Raw genomic sequence first — 15,339 nt, forward strand, 5'->3', positions numbered from 1 at the left:
TACTATTTTAAAATGAGCAAATTAAACAAAATTTATGTAGACAGCCGTAAGGGCCACTTGTAATGAAAATGAACATATGAAAGTTAACTTATCACATTTAAATCAAAATATAATGAAAATGAAAATATGTAAAGGAAGTGAATCACATCTGGTTAAAATATCATTTTGCAGAATGGCAATATAGCCTAGCCCCCATGATGCCCACCTGAGGTCTGAAGCATACTGTGGACACCATGTGCTGTTTCTCAAGGATACCCAAGTGCAGATATCACCTTGGAAGAAAGGCAGGTATTTAAGTGCTACAATCGCCTCCATGGCCCACTGTCTGGGAGTATTCATTGCCACTTTGGCCAGCCACAGAAGCAGGTAAACAACAAAGGCCTTCAATCTGCCTGCTGCTTTCCACATCCAGTGCCTAGAGATCGTATAACTGAATTGCCACCATAAGTATAATGACATGCCCTAAAGAAATCAAGGAAGGGTCACTGTAACCTGGCTCTCAGACTCCATGATGCTGCAAAACGTTACAGGTGCCCTGAGAGTCTGTAAACCTACTTCACCTACGATTGAACAGACAACTGAATGCAACATTCTTCACCCAATCTCGGACTCCCTCGTAGAGGAGGACTGGGCCCCTCCACATTACTAAATGGCAAGAGTGGCCTAAGTAGCCTACCTCTGTCTCTAATTGAATGGGGACACAGTCTGTTAAGATTAGGTTGATAATCCCTTGTGCTATTGATGCTGAATTCATTCAAATACCGGATTCTCAGCTCTCTTGGCAAAATTCAGCCCAACTGATCCTTTTGATTAATGAAACCAATTGGCAATGTGGTGGTGTCTCTTTCTTCATAATTAATTGAATTAGCTAATACATACAAAATGATTCCCCTTCCCTGTGAAATTAGCACAAGAACAGCCAAAGCCCATTGAAACAAATCTAATGTCCTTCTTGGTGGAAATGGGACGTTTTACTTTCATCAAATTAAAATTATTTTAATTCTCACCATTTGTGAATGCCTGCTTGATATTACAATTACAACAATGTTGTAGATATTGAGTGAGCTACAAAAATATAAAACATTTCAGATTATGTGGTGTTAATAAAATTGATAATAATTGATAATACTAATTGATTTGAATCTTGAAATCAGTACAGCTGCAGGAATTTTCCATTGTTTGTTGTCCAGGTGATGCTTTGCATTGTTAGTCACTCTATAATACCACAAAGTCTTTTGCAGGTCATTTCTACAGTTACACTATAAGCATTCAAGATAATAAATTTATAATGGGATTTATCCTTGCTGACATTCATGAAAGAACATGCACGAATTGAGAAATGTAATTACCAGGAGACAAAACAATTATCTTGCTAATGAATTTCCTACTTAATTTTCATTTTCTATGAAACCATCATGTCTCCAATGTTACCTTAAAGTTAATTTGACTCTTGGTAAAACTTCCTCTGCATAATAGTTTCAAAACAAAGCTGAAGCTATAAATACATTTTACTCTATGGAATTAAATTAAGTATTTTTTATGGTTTCCTCAAAAAATAATGCAAAGCTCTTTGTTTATGGGCTTCATAATAAACTGTGTTTGAATAAAATTGAATCCTGCCTAAACTAAGTTATAGATATTGTAGTGGTGGCCATCATCCTTTTGACCTTTCTTGCAATGCACCAGTGTGAAGTTACATTTATGTGCTTGTTGTCCTGTCTTGTTCTCTCCCATTACCAGGGGAGATGGGAGCAGCACTGAATCCCAGCACCTGTGAGGAGAGTGGAGAAATACAGACAAACTCATGAGATGGAACCAGGCTGGATGGGACAAGGGAATATGGAAGACTTGGGGAAGGGATCCTATCTATCCCCTGGAGTAAATACTCAGCGCACTTGCAAACACTGTTTTCCTAAACAGCATGTTCAGGCCCCTTTCTAATATGAAGGCTTGTAAATAGCAACTATATCCAAAGAAAACAAATGTGTAGAATGCTTACAATTAGTATATTGTAAAGGGGTTGGTTTTCAAAATAGATTTTAAGTTGGGACAATTCCCTTAAGTTGAAGCATTTTATTTAGCTACTAAAATTATTGGAAAGATTAATAAAGCTTGGATGGAACTGCAGATGATTTACTACTTTTTCAGCACTACTGATTTACATCCCTCTCAGCATCACTGAGGAGGTGGTTAACTAAAGTGCACATTCTCAATTAAACTCTGAGAGGAAATATAAATAAAAAAAGTGACATAATAAAGTCAGCCTAAAATGAACCTTTAAATTACTTTAGCATATAAGTTTTATTTATTTTGACTGAAAAGAAGTATTAAAAGTATATTAATCATAATTAGTCATACTTTGAATATTTAAAATGATGTTGTAATGATAACACATTTATAATGCACTCATGTTATTGGTCATATGTTTGACTCTAATGCCTTTAACTGTTGATATTTTCTTCGGTCTTATTACTGCCACTTAAGACATGGCCTTATTGCAAATTTTTCAGAAGGTATCTGACAAAACCCAAAACCAATGAAAACTGGCAAATTCCATCTCACAGTTGCACTCCAATCTTTCAGATGCTGTTTCTGCTTTGCCCAGCGTTCGAACTTTGCTGTGAAAAATGAATGGCAGCTTTTGATCAGGCAATAGTTTTGCAACTTTCAGGATTCCCACTGACATGAAGGTCTCATTCTGACTTTGTGTGATAGCAAAAGGATGTAAGAGTGAATCGGCAGCCTGATTTTACATTCCTCCCTATTTAGTAGAACACTTGAAATTAAAATCTGGAACAAATACTAAACAGATTTCACAACAAAGAAGTTGTCCATTTCATATCTATAAGAATGAAGAGTTGATTCCCACAATTTTTGCCATAACTCCCTGCAATCTTCCAATTCCTCTGCCCACCAACTGTACCTGAGCAATTCAGTAAATGTCAAAATTCAGATACAAAATTGGCTCTGTGGTAGCTTCAATATTACCAACAAACTGAATGAAAAGTATATCCAATACAGAGTAGCAGACAAAGCAATTTTGCAGATTGATTGAACAGTTATATATATATATAGATCTCTCATGAAGTGTAACTTGTGGTAACACATGAGCTATGGACAATAACAGGCAGTTTGTTATGAACATTTCAGTCAAGACATTTGCCAAAGGGTGCAATGATGGAAAGTGCTACCTCTCATCTGTGTCTGTTTCGGTGTCACATGAATCCATACACCTATGAATTCCCACCTCAACAAACATCAAAAGGATAACAAGTAATTAAGTAGAAATCTTACTCATTAAAGAATTATCCACGGAGTTGAGGAGAGCACTGATTACTTTCAAGCCCATGACCTGAGTAGGTCTGGTGTGAATTCATTCTCAGGAGACAAAATAAAAATATTTTGAATGAAGAAAGAAGGTACTGCAGTCAGTCATTCCCTTATGTGATTGTGCATTACTGCATGGTGGCACTCAATCCAATCTGCATGGTTGCACAAGACAGTTGGGATCAGTCATTATCTAGGAAGGCAATACAAAACTGTACTCCTCTTGCACTGCAGTAATCACAACTGAAAGTCAAAATGAAACTATATGTTTCTTTATGCTAAAATTACTTTCATGCTCAATGACAAAAGCCTTATGGGCAATTCAGTGCATTTCCTTTCTGTTTGAATGGAAAATAATAGTACCAAGGGCTCACTATAATTCTTCAGCTGTTGAATAATAACATTCCAAAGAAACAGGGTGCATCAACAGCTACTAAAAGTAAACCAGAACTTCTCCATCAAACACGTGAAATTGTCTGATTGTAAACATGTTGCACAGACAAAATTCTTTCCTGTGAGTGTAGTAGCTCCCCAGCGCCCTGCATTATAAAGCAGATGCTATGAATTATATATTACATATTTCATAACATAAACAAAATACATTAACAAATTCTCTATATAAAGCACGTTAAAAATGTTGCATTGTACCTTAACCATCATCCTGTCAAGCTGCATCCTATTCAGGAGTGAAGTTTAAGAAAATACAAAAGAAACTGTTAAAGTATTAATGATAATATATACCATTTACTCTCCCCAAAAGCCCGTTCCAGTTTAATTATACTAATGATTAAATAATTTACCTGAATTTTGAAGCTTTGGTTAAATATATATCATCAGTCATGTATGGCAACTCTCTGAAAATGTTTTCACTTAATCACACTCACCTGACCTTTCCTGGACCTTTATAAATTTCTTGTCAAATAATCATTTGTTTTTGCTTAAAATGCTATTAGGGATTCTGCCTCCACCACTGTACTTCTGCAAAGCATCTTATGTCATGATGACTCCATGCAGTTTTTTAAAAAAGTGTCCTCACCATTCTTCACTCTTTTTGTGGCATACTGTGTTTCTTCCTTCTCGCTACAGATGGAGCAACGGAATTACTTCTTCCCATTTATTAGACCAAAACTCTGAATAGTTTGAACACCTCCTTATAACTTTCCCCATCTGGGTGAGAACAATTTTCTCAATTTTTCTGTCATACCTCAACCCTTTAATCCTCAAGGGGATTGGTTAGCTCAGTTGGCTGCATGGCTAGTTTATAATGCAGACGAATGTCAACAGCATAAGTTCAATTCATGTCATTAGCTAAGGTTATCATGAAGGACTCTCCTTCTCAACTTTCTCCCATGCCTGAGGCATGGTGACCTGCAGCTTAAACCACCACCAGTCTTCTCTCTGTCTCTAAAGCGAGAGAGCCCAATGGTTTGGTAAGACTATGGTGACTTTTATTCAATCCTCTATATAATATCTTTACGAATATGTTTTGTACTTTCTCCATGGCTTTGACATCCTTGCTAAAGCTGGATTCAAAATAGGATATCATATTTAAACTGCACTCTCTCATCAATGATTTATGTTGCTTTAACTTTGCCAACTATATAAAACATTCTAAAAATACCTAAAGTGTAAACCAAATGTAAATCCAAATACTTTTGCCAAAAATGAAAAACAAATTGTTTTGAGGTGGGTGACTAAAATATCAGCAAAGATTGTTGCAACATTATGGGGCAAATTTCATCTTCATTGTCGGGCCCAATTTCTAAAAATGAGACATTTAGTCAAATGAAAATAGATTGGATTAGATTAGATTAATGACCCATTACAGTTGATTCAAGCCCTGTGTAAATCAACACAGTGAAATAATTAAATATTATGTGCAGGTTAATTGCTTTATTTTGACTACTACAATGGTTGATTCCTTAGTAAACAATATTTTAATTATGTGTCTTTTTCCATACACTATTGGCTTCAAGTTTCCAGCTTCCTGAAATAGCTTTTCTTTTGCTTAGGCCAAGGCATTTGATAATCAATCACAGTTTTTAACAAGTTTGAATAAAAAATATTCCCAAAAAGTAAAAGATAAATATCATACCTCAAATAAGTCTAGGAAAACTGCAGAAAGTACTGCACCTCCTGACACCCCAAAACCTTACAACAATCTACACACAGAAGTCAGGAGTGTGATAGAATACTCTCCTATTGTCCAGGTGGGTGCACCTCCAATAACATTCAAGAAGCTTGACACCAACCAGGTCAAAGCAGCCCACATGATTGGCATCATATAGGCAAGCATCCATCCCTCTACCATTAATGCTCAGTACTAGCAGTGTGTATGATCTAAAGCTGCACTGCAGAAAATCGCTAAAAATCCTTAGACAACATGTTTCAAGCCCACGACTAATGACATCTAAGAACATGGGCAGCAGGTTCTTGGGAACACCACCATCTGTAAGTTCCCCTCCAAGAGACTAACCATGTTGACTAGGAAATATATCACCGCTCCTTCACTATCGCTGGGTCAAAATTACTTCAGCAATGATGGAAATTAACTCCATAACCTGTCCAGGTTGTTTGAAACATCAAAAATAACTCCATATCTGTTCCATTTAGAGAGAGAGGTGCACTAACTACTCTCTGTCATGCCATTGTGTACTATGAGATGTTAGATATCTGGGTGTCATATCTAAGTGTTAATTTTAAGCTTAACAATAGAAACAAAGAACATAAGCACTAATTTTACCAATCTGGCCAGTATAAAATAACAGTTACTAGTTCTTTAAGAAGACAGGAGGGCAATGACTGATGGGTGTTTATGTGACTGGAGGCCTATGTACGATAGGGTAGCATAAGACCATAAGAAATAGGAGCAGAATTAGGCTACTTGGTCCACAAAGTCTGCTCCACCATTTGATCATGGCTGATATGTTTCTTGACTCTATTCCCCCAACCTTCACTCCGTAACCTTTAATCCCCTTACAAATCAAGAACCGACCTATCTTTGTCTTAAATGCTTTCAATGACTTGGCCTCCACAGCCATCTGTGGCAATGAATTGCACAGATTCATTACCCTCTGGCTGAAGAAGTTCCTCCTCATCTTAGTTCGAAAGGATCATCCCTTCACTCTGAAGCTGTGTCCTTGAGTCCTAGTCTCTCCTACCAGTGGAAACATCTCCACATCCACTCTATCCAGGCCTCTCAGTATTCTGCAAGTTTCAATCAGATCCCCTCCCTCATCCTTCTAAACTCCATTGAGTACAAATCCACAATCTTCAACTGCTCTTCATATGACAGTTCCTTCATCACTGGGGTCATTCTTGTAAATCTCCACCCCTCCAATGCCTAAGTATCTTTCCTTAGATACGGGTCCCAAAATTTCTCACAATATTCCAGATGTGGTCTGACCAGAGCCTTATACAGGAGAACATTTCTGTCCTTGTATGCTAACCGTCTTGAAAAGAATGCCAACATTGCATTTGTTTTCCTAACCACCGACTGAACCTACACGTTAACCCTAAAAGAATCCTGAAATAGGACTCCCAAGTCCATTGCGCTTCAGATGTCTAAAACCTTTCCTGTTTAGAAAATAGTCTATGCCTCTATTCTTCCCACCAAAGTTCCCACCACACTTTCCCACACTGCATTCTATCTTTAACTTCTTTGCCCATTCTCTTAGCCTGTCCAAATCCTCTTGCAGCCTCCCCACTTCCACACCACTACCTGTTATTGCACCTATCTTTATGTTGTCTGCAAATTTGGCAATAATACCTTCAGTTCCTTCATCCAGATTGTTAATATATAACATGTTAATATATAACATGAATAGTTGTGTTCCCAGTAATGATCCCAACGGAACTCCATTAGTCACCAGCTGTCACCCTGAAAAAGACCCATTTTTCTTAATTCTATGCCTTCTGCCAGTCAGCCAATCCTTTATCCATGCCAGTACCTTGCATCTAACACCATGGGATATTTGAAGTAGCAGCCTGCCATGCAGCACCTTGTCAAAGGCCTTTTGGAAATCCAGTTAGATCATGTCCACTGGCTCTCCTTCGTTCAACTTGCTCAAAGAATTCTAACTGGATAATAATAAGAATAATTGACAACTTGGACATAATTTTGGGTTATCTGAATTTGTCACCTGACAATTTCTCTGTATTACTTCTGTTATGAATATGGAAGCATCACACATCTGAAAAGCACCTTTGAATACTTGTGTCTTAGAATTCATGACAGACTTATTTTTAATTGTTTCCATGTCAGCTTTTGCCACTCTGCTGTTTAAATTCCTGTTTGTGAATCTAGATGGGTTTTCACAACAATTAATGTCTATTGCTGAAACTGGCTTTATATTCCAGGCTTTATTAATTGAACTTAAATTTCACCATACACGGTAGAATTTGATCCCATGGTTCATAGTCCAGTGACATTATGATTATGTCATTGTCTCAGACTAGGCTTTTATTTTGGATAATTTTAAATTGGAGATAATTTCTACTTATGGGAACAACAAGAAAAAGAATAATTGACTGTATGCACTGCTAGTATGGAAGTTAATTTGGCAGTTATGTAGCTAATTTAGTGTTATAATGCATATTACAGAGCTCCAGTAACAGATAATGGTAGTGCACTATGATAGGCCAGTTAAATCACTGATAGATGAGCTTATACTGAAGATGATGGTGTTGTAATGTGATAGGTTAAGTGTAATGTAGTGAACCAGTGAGGTAGAAGATGATTAGGTTAGGAAGACAAAGCAAGCCAGTATGATTGGGTATGCTAATGCTATCAAATAAGCGCGGGAACCTATGACTGTATAAACTGCAGACAAACAAAGGTCTTGTGGGCAAACAGGGAAGACATTTTCTGGCTGTCACAGCTTTGATTTTGCAAGATTAAAGTTCATGAACGATCTTTGCTATCTCTTGGGTTTTTTTTACAGAATATTGAGTGACTCTTCCACAACACTAGGTGTTCCATAAACATAATTTTATAGCATCAAGAGAGAAAATATTTTAAGTGACATAACTGTCTGTAATAGCTTATGAGTGAAACAGGTCAGCTGTGTTTTAAAGTCAAGAGTGTGGTGCTGGAAAAGCACAAGTCAGGCAGCATCCGAGGAGCAGGAGAATCAACGTTTCGGGCATAAGCCAGATTTTCCTGCTTCTCAGATGCTGCCTGACCTGCTGTGCTTTTCCAGCACCACCCTCTCGACTCCAGCATCTGCAGTCCTCACCTTCTCCAAGCTATATTTTAAAGTCGTATCATAGCAAATGTATCCAGTCAGGATCCAAATTGGTAGGGCACTAAAATTTTGGAGGTATGTCCTTTTTGCACCAAACCTTCCAATGTTGGGCAAGTAAAACTCAAGCAGCAGAGAGAACTGTCTCTTTTTATTTATTATGGTAACACTTTCACGTGTATGCCCTTTCATCTGTTGAAAGCTAATCAAGTGTGAGTGCCCACACTGCTTTTCCGTAATATGTGACAGTTCTCATTCCCTAAATAACAGATTTTCATGTCTGGGGTTGAGCTGAATTCCTGGTTTCCTTCCAAAGTGACTTTGCCAACTTTTATATAAGTCTATTATGATTACTCCATCAATTTTGCCTTCAGGAGCGTGAGCTTCCATATAAAATCAGTCACAACTTCTTTGAATATGGAAACTATTGTCATTCATGGTACATTTTTGTGGTATCATACATAAAGCTAAAGTCACCATTATCTTAGCAGACCACTCTCTCATTATGGAGAGATGAATTGCTATGGCTTAAACTGATGGCCAGCACATTTCAGGTGAGGTTGAGAAGATAGGACCATCATGGTAACCTCAGCTGGTACAGGTATTGAACTTGTGCTGTTAGCTTCACTGGGCTTTGCAGACCAGTCATCCAACCAACTGAGCTAACTCCCTAATGGCAGCTTAATGATTTGTTCATTTGTCACCCTCCATTTAACTATATGATACTGAATAAAGAACCCAGACAGGAACTTCTCTTTTAGGAGGCACCAGTATTCTGATGATTTTTTTTAAAATCTTATTCTCAGTCAAGTTACTTATCATCCTCTCCAATCATCTTTTAGTACTTGAACATTGTTTTAGTGAATTATATTTATTTTGCATTTGGCAAAAGGGAATAATTGAAAGGTTCATGCAAGAGAGAAGGGGCAGCTAAGTTTATAGTTCAGTGATTTTCTCCGGGCAAAAACGTCTTTATCTGTCCCTTACCTTAGCTGTATCTGGTCAAGGGACACTTACAAACACACGGTAGGAATTGTCTCACTATATAGAAACAACCCCACTCCTAACTATTAGATCTCCTGTGATAAGCACCCTTTCATTATAATCCAATGAAATATAGATTTCATGTTACATAATGCATGAGGTATGTTAGATTTATTTGTGCCCAGTGATCATTAATTTTGGACAAAATTGCTATTTTGGCATTGCAAGATGTATAAAATATTTTGGCAATTAAATTATGCCCGAGGATTAATGAGATTTTTTTGGGAGACATTTGGGCTTGTCATGAAACATTGTGTTACTGAGTTAATTGTTATTGTTACCATTATTCTGAGCTCTTATTTCTCGCCGGTTCTAATTTTTTGCTGGACTTTTTATTTTTTCATTTTTCTAATTATTTTTCCCTAAGAATTTGTACTTAGGAATCTGTACCTAGGTACCTTGGTGCCGAAGATGGTGCTATAAGTAGCAACTTGTAAATATTTTACTGTACTCATGTAAGCACGTGACAAAAAAGCTAATTCTAATTCTAATGCCTTTTTATATACATTTACAGATGCAAACATTGGCAGTGCATATATCAATGTGATCTTCATAAACCTGTTGGTAACACACAATTTTAAAGATGATCATTACTATCCCATGCTGAACTTGTGTGCGAGCTTTTTTTGTGATTTATGCACAAGGACCCCAAATTGCTTTACACTGATATGTTTAGGAATAAAAGCCAACATTCATAAAAGGACCAAAGCTTTTAGCTCTCAAGTAGTTAATTTCTTATAAAAATTAGCAAACTTTGATAGGACAGACAGCATCGTGGTGGCTTTTGCCTCGTGATAGATTGAAAGACTGAACTATGACCTTGATTGATTGTGTTGAGAGATCAACCCATTCAGTGAATTGATTCTGTCCTTCACATTTTTAACCAATCTCTTTAAGTATTAAAGATGGTACAACTCAGATCTTGTATTACTTCAACATGAATCTCCATAAGTTGCTGATATCGAACCTGGTTTCACCTTTCTCTCTCAGAATTCGCACAACTAAATTATCATCCTCTCTGGGTGGCACGGTGGCTCAGTGGTTAGCACTGTTGCCTCAGGGTCCCAGGTTCGATTCCAGACCTCGGGCAACTGTCTGTGTGGAGTTTGCACTTTCCCCCTTTTCTGCGTGGGTTTCCTCCCACAGTCCAAAGATGTGCAGGTCAGGTGAATTGGCCATGCTAAATTGCCCATAGTGTTAGGTGCATTAGTCAGAGGGAAATGGGTCTGGGTGGGTTACTCTTCGGAGGGTCAGTGTGGACTAGTTGGGCCGAAGGGCCTGTTTCCACACTGTAGGGAATCAAATCTAATCTCAACTTCACTATAATCCCCTAAACAGCAGAGTGCCAAAATCTGACATGAAAACAGTTTAAAAAAAAAGTCTGTCATGAATTTCTAAAACACAAGTATTTAAAAATGCTTTTCAGATGTCTGATGCTTCCATATTCATAACAGGAGTAATACAGTGAAATTGTGAGGTGACAAATGCAGATAACCCAAAATTATGTCCAAGTTGTCAATTATTCTTGCTGGCAGATAACAAAATCCAATAGAATTGCATGAGTGATTAGCCACAATTCTGGACTGGTAACATTGGATTAACCAAACTCAGGTAATTGTGTCAACTAATCGGATCAGAGTTAGACCATGCTACTACAAAATCTTAAAGCTCTGAGCAAGCCTGTTAAAGTAAATTTACTGTTACAGTAAATTTTGGATGACACGAGCTTCAGATCCTGGACACTTTATTTCTGAAAACCGTGGGAGAGATCCAGAGTGCCACCAAAAGAGTCTGGCAGTCTCCTTGTGGAGGCACTCCCCGATGAATCTCTGAACATTACAAGTAAATAGCATTTCTTATATCTTATTCAAGCATAATTGATACAAAGGATTATGATATCACAGAGTAGAATACAAATCTCATTAACAATATGTGTTTTTCACTCTCACAATAGCTGTAGATCACTGCCTTCCTGTGATAACATTAAAATGTTCACAGAAACTTGTACTCTTCTCAATCTCATGCTAATTAATAAACGGGTAAATAACATGTTTTAATATCAAGTTAAAAATCACACAACACCAGCTTATAATCCTTCATCAGGTGAAGGATGAAGGAGTGGTGCTCTGAAAGCTAGTGTGTTTCCAATTAAACCTGTTGGACTATAACCTGGTGTTGTGTGATTTTTAACTTTGTACACCCCAGTCCAACATCGGCATCTCCAAATCATGTTTTAGTATCAGTAGTGTGGTTTGTCTTCATAATACTCTTGTTAACTGGCAAGGAAGTACATGAATGGAAACAGGAGGTAGTTAATGGGATGTCTGGTCAGGGCTGACAGTCCTATTTAAAAGGCGAGTATCTTCACTCGGAGCTTGGAGTGAAATACACACGTGTGTCTCCAGATGGCTTTGGTGGTTCAGGGGCAGCCAGACCCCTGCTGTGATCTCTGGTCTCTGCCTGCCACTGGACAGGCATACAGTTGAATACATAGAGGATCATTCCAATAGAGAAATGTTAACCCTTGAATTCCCACTGCCTCTAAGCACTAAGATAAGCCAGTGAAACAGAACATTTTACTTTTCGGGGTTCACAACCTTCATCACTACTACTTAACTTGAAAATTTCCCATGAAAGCACATCAATTATGGCTAGACTTGAAGAAAAAAACTAAAGGTATTGATCGGAGAGAAAGTGAAGTTGACAGAAGTGATAAATCATGGTGTAAATTGAAAAGGTTAGGTATTGCGAAGCAGAGGGAGAATCAACCACTGAGTTGTTATGGTTCTGAAACACCTTGGAGCAGTTCAACAAGCAAACCTAACTGCAGCAAGTACCTAACTCCCAATAGTTTTCAATGTCTTTTACTGTGCAAGATCAGACCATTGTAAGATATGAACAAACTGATAAATAAGGATATTCTTCATATATTTACTGCTTTAATATACTTGCTCTCTGGAATTTTTTGACATTGAGTGAATTGTGGGCGTATTTGGTAACAGAGGATCCTTTTCAAGTATCTCTTCAAAGCTTTATTTAGTACAGAATTCTGGCTGGATCCCTTGAAATTTGACTGATTTATATTTCACTGTGGATCTCTGCAAATACAGAAAATCTATAACCAAAGTGTATAAACTATTGGAAATAGTTAGCTTCTGAAAAGGGATAAGACTGATTGAAGTTTCCAGTGTCCAGTGTAGAAAATAAGCAACCTGTTTAATAAAAATTAAAAAAAAGAAAGGGGAGGAATAGTGAGGAAAATTCAAAAATCAGGAAAGCTAACTTCAGCCTCATAAAATTAATGGATTAAAATAGGTCAGAATATTGGTCTCTATATAACAAATAGTGCTCTGCACAGGAATTAAACAGAATGGAAGAAAAGAATCATTAGCAGTATGACACATCTCTCCTAGTTCTCTATCACTTCAGCTAGATAATACAACACATAACCTTTGCGTTATCTCAAGTACCTCCTTCAGAATGAAAAGGGGTTTGGAATCCTTTCTCACAGAGGCTTTCAAAGACCAACATTGTTGACATTTTCTTTTTCTGAATTTGTTTGTTCAGTGTCAACAATTGTCAGTTAAATATTATACCAGAAAATGTTAGACGTTTATCTTTCCGCATCTCTTCTTACAGCCCACTTACTGTTTGGGTAAGGATAACCTGGTGATTGATGATCTGAGGGAAATTCTTGGATATTGGTTTGAATCAAATTGGTGTTAATCCTTTAAAAAGGTTGGGGCCAATTTTCTTTATTAAGACATGAAACGCCCCTCACCTCATACTTACTAATCTTCCAGAGTTCAAGGATATTTAGATATTTAGGCAGGTTTTTGGATTGGATGTCCAGCTATTTAGAGGTCCCATCCTTGGGAACAGGGGCAGACTGCTGTATTGATTTTTCTGCATCATTCCTAGTTTACAAATTCCTGTGGGAAAGAATAGGTAGGCAGCTGGGAGAGGGAACATGATGAGGTTCATTTGAGTATTGTACCATCAATTGGTCACTCCCTGACTGCCCTGACTACCTTTGATCAGCCAAATTAAAATCTCTACATGCTCCCTCTCCCAGCAACCTACCCATTCTCTCCAACTGGAATTCTGTAAACCAAGAATACAAGATATTTCCAATGCAAATCATAGGGAATTCAAAACATGCATATTCCCGTTATTTGTAACTGATTACAATTTATTTTCCCATTTTGGAATAGACGCATACAGAGGAACCTCAATTATGCAGCATTCGAATCTCTGAATATCGGATTATCTGGCAAGATCGCAAGTTCCCGATGCTCGGCTAAATAATGTTATCCGGCATTCGAATTTCCGGAATTCAATCAACCGAATAAAATACTCCCTGCCCATGTTCTTCGGATAATTGAGGTTCCTCTGTATTTTGCCTAATTGCAGTGGAACCCTGAAAAAGTCTTATTTGGCAAGGAGAGAGGAAGCAAATAAAATGATACACACCTGATAATTTTTTTGCTACCAACCTCAGACTACACATTATCAGGTACATTTGAACAGGGACATCCGGTTCTCTGTCTGATTGCTAATTACAAGCTCAAAGCCCCATAAATGACTTGTAATAGCCTGAATACTTCCAACTGTTGGTACCATTACTTGAGTGAAGGTTCCTCAGCTGAATTGGTAGCAATGATACCTATATTAATAAATAACAGCCAGATGATTCTTGATATTGTACAGGAATAACAACACAGCATAAATTTCAGAAACCACGATTGCAAAACTGTTAGAAGTGATGGAATGCAACAAGGGATTGAGTTGTGCTGACTTACGTCTTATTGAACGTCAATCTTACAAGTTAGACAGGTTAGACAGGAAGAAACGTTTCTACTTGATGAAGAGATCAATGAAAAGGGGGCGTAGATTTAAGGTAAAAGGCAGAAGGTTTAGAGGAGATGGGAGAAAAATCTTTTCGGATCCAGAGAATGATGGTAATCTGGAACTCACTATAAGGATGGTTGAGGCAGAACTCCTCATAACATTTAAGAAGTATTAGATGTCCAGTTGCAACGCCAAGGTACACAAAGCTTTGGGCCAAGTGCCTGAAAATGAGATTAGAATAATTAGATGGTTGCTTTTGAAATGAGGGAACATGATGGGCTGAAGGCCTTACTTCTGTGATTTCTCCCAATCTATAGAAATTTACATTGATAATCTATTATCAATAGTCTGTGATATTGTGTTCTGGCCTCGTGATACTACCGTCTTGCCATTACCCACTTGATTCTGTTCCAATATTTAGTGCAGAAATACAAATCAACTGTGTTGTAAGGTGAGATCTACACTCTAAGAGTCAACAGCGACAGCCTTTATTGAACATAACTATTACAGAGGATGGGAATACAAGGTGCCTGACTTGAAATCCCATAGATTTCAGCTTCAGTTCCATGTGTTAAGGTATAATTCCTTTTTGGCTGCAGTTTATCCACAAACCAAACTGCTACATTAGAATGTCTCTGCACTTTGTTCTATGCACCAAACCTGCTGCATGTCCTTACCAGTGAGCTTACACCAATGTTCAAATTCTGCTGACACATTTGGCAGTGACTTTGCTAGATAGTGCATGAATCCGACACATCTTTCCATTGTTTTTGTATGCAGCTCTGTCACAGCTCTCACCTTGTCAGGATTCATTTGGAGTCCTTTTTGCTCAATACGCGATTTACATACTTGACTTCAGGCATCATCACTTGCA

Source organism: Chiloscyllium plagiosum, chromosome 19, assembly GCF_004010195.1.
Source record: "Chiloscyllium plagiosum isolate BGI_BamShark_2017 chromosome 19, ASM401019v2, whole genome shotgun sequence".
In the NCBI taxonomy this organism is placed as follows: Eukaryota; Metazoa; Chordata; class Chondrichthyes; order Orectolobiformes; family Hemiscylliidae; genus Chiloscyllium; species Chiloscyllium plagiosum.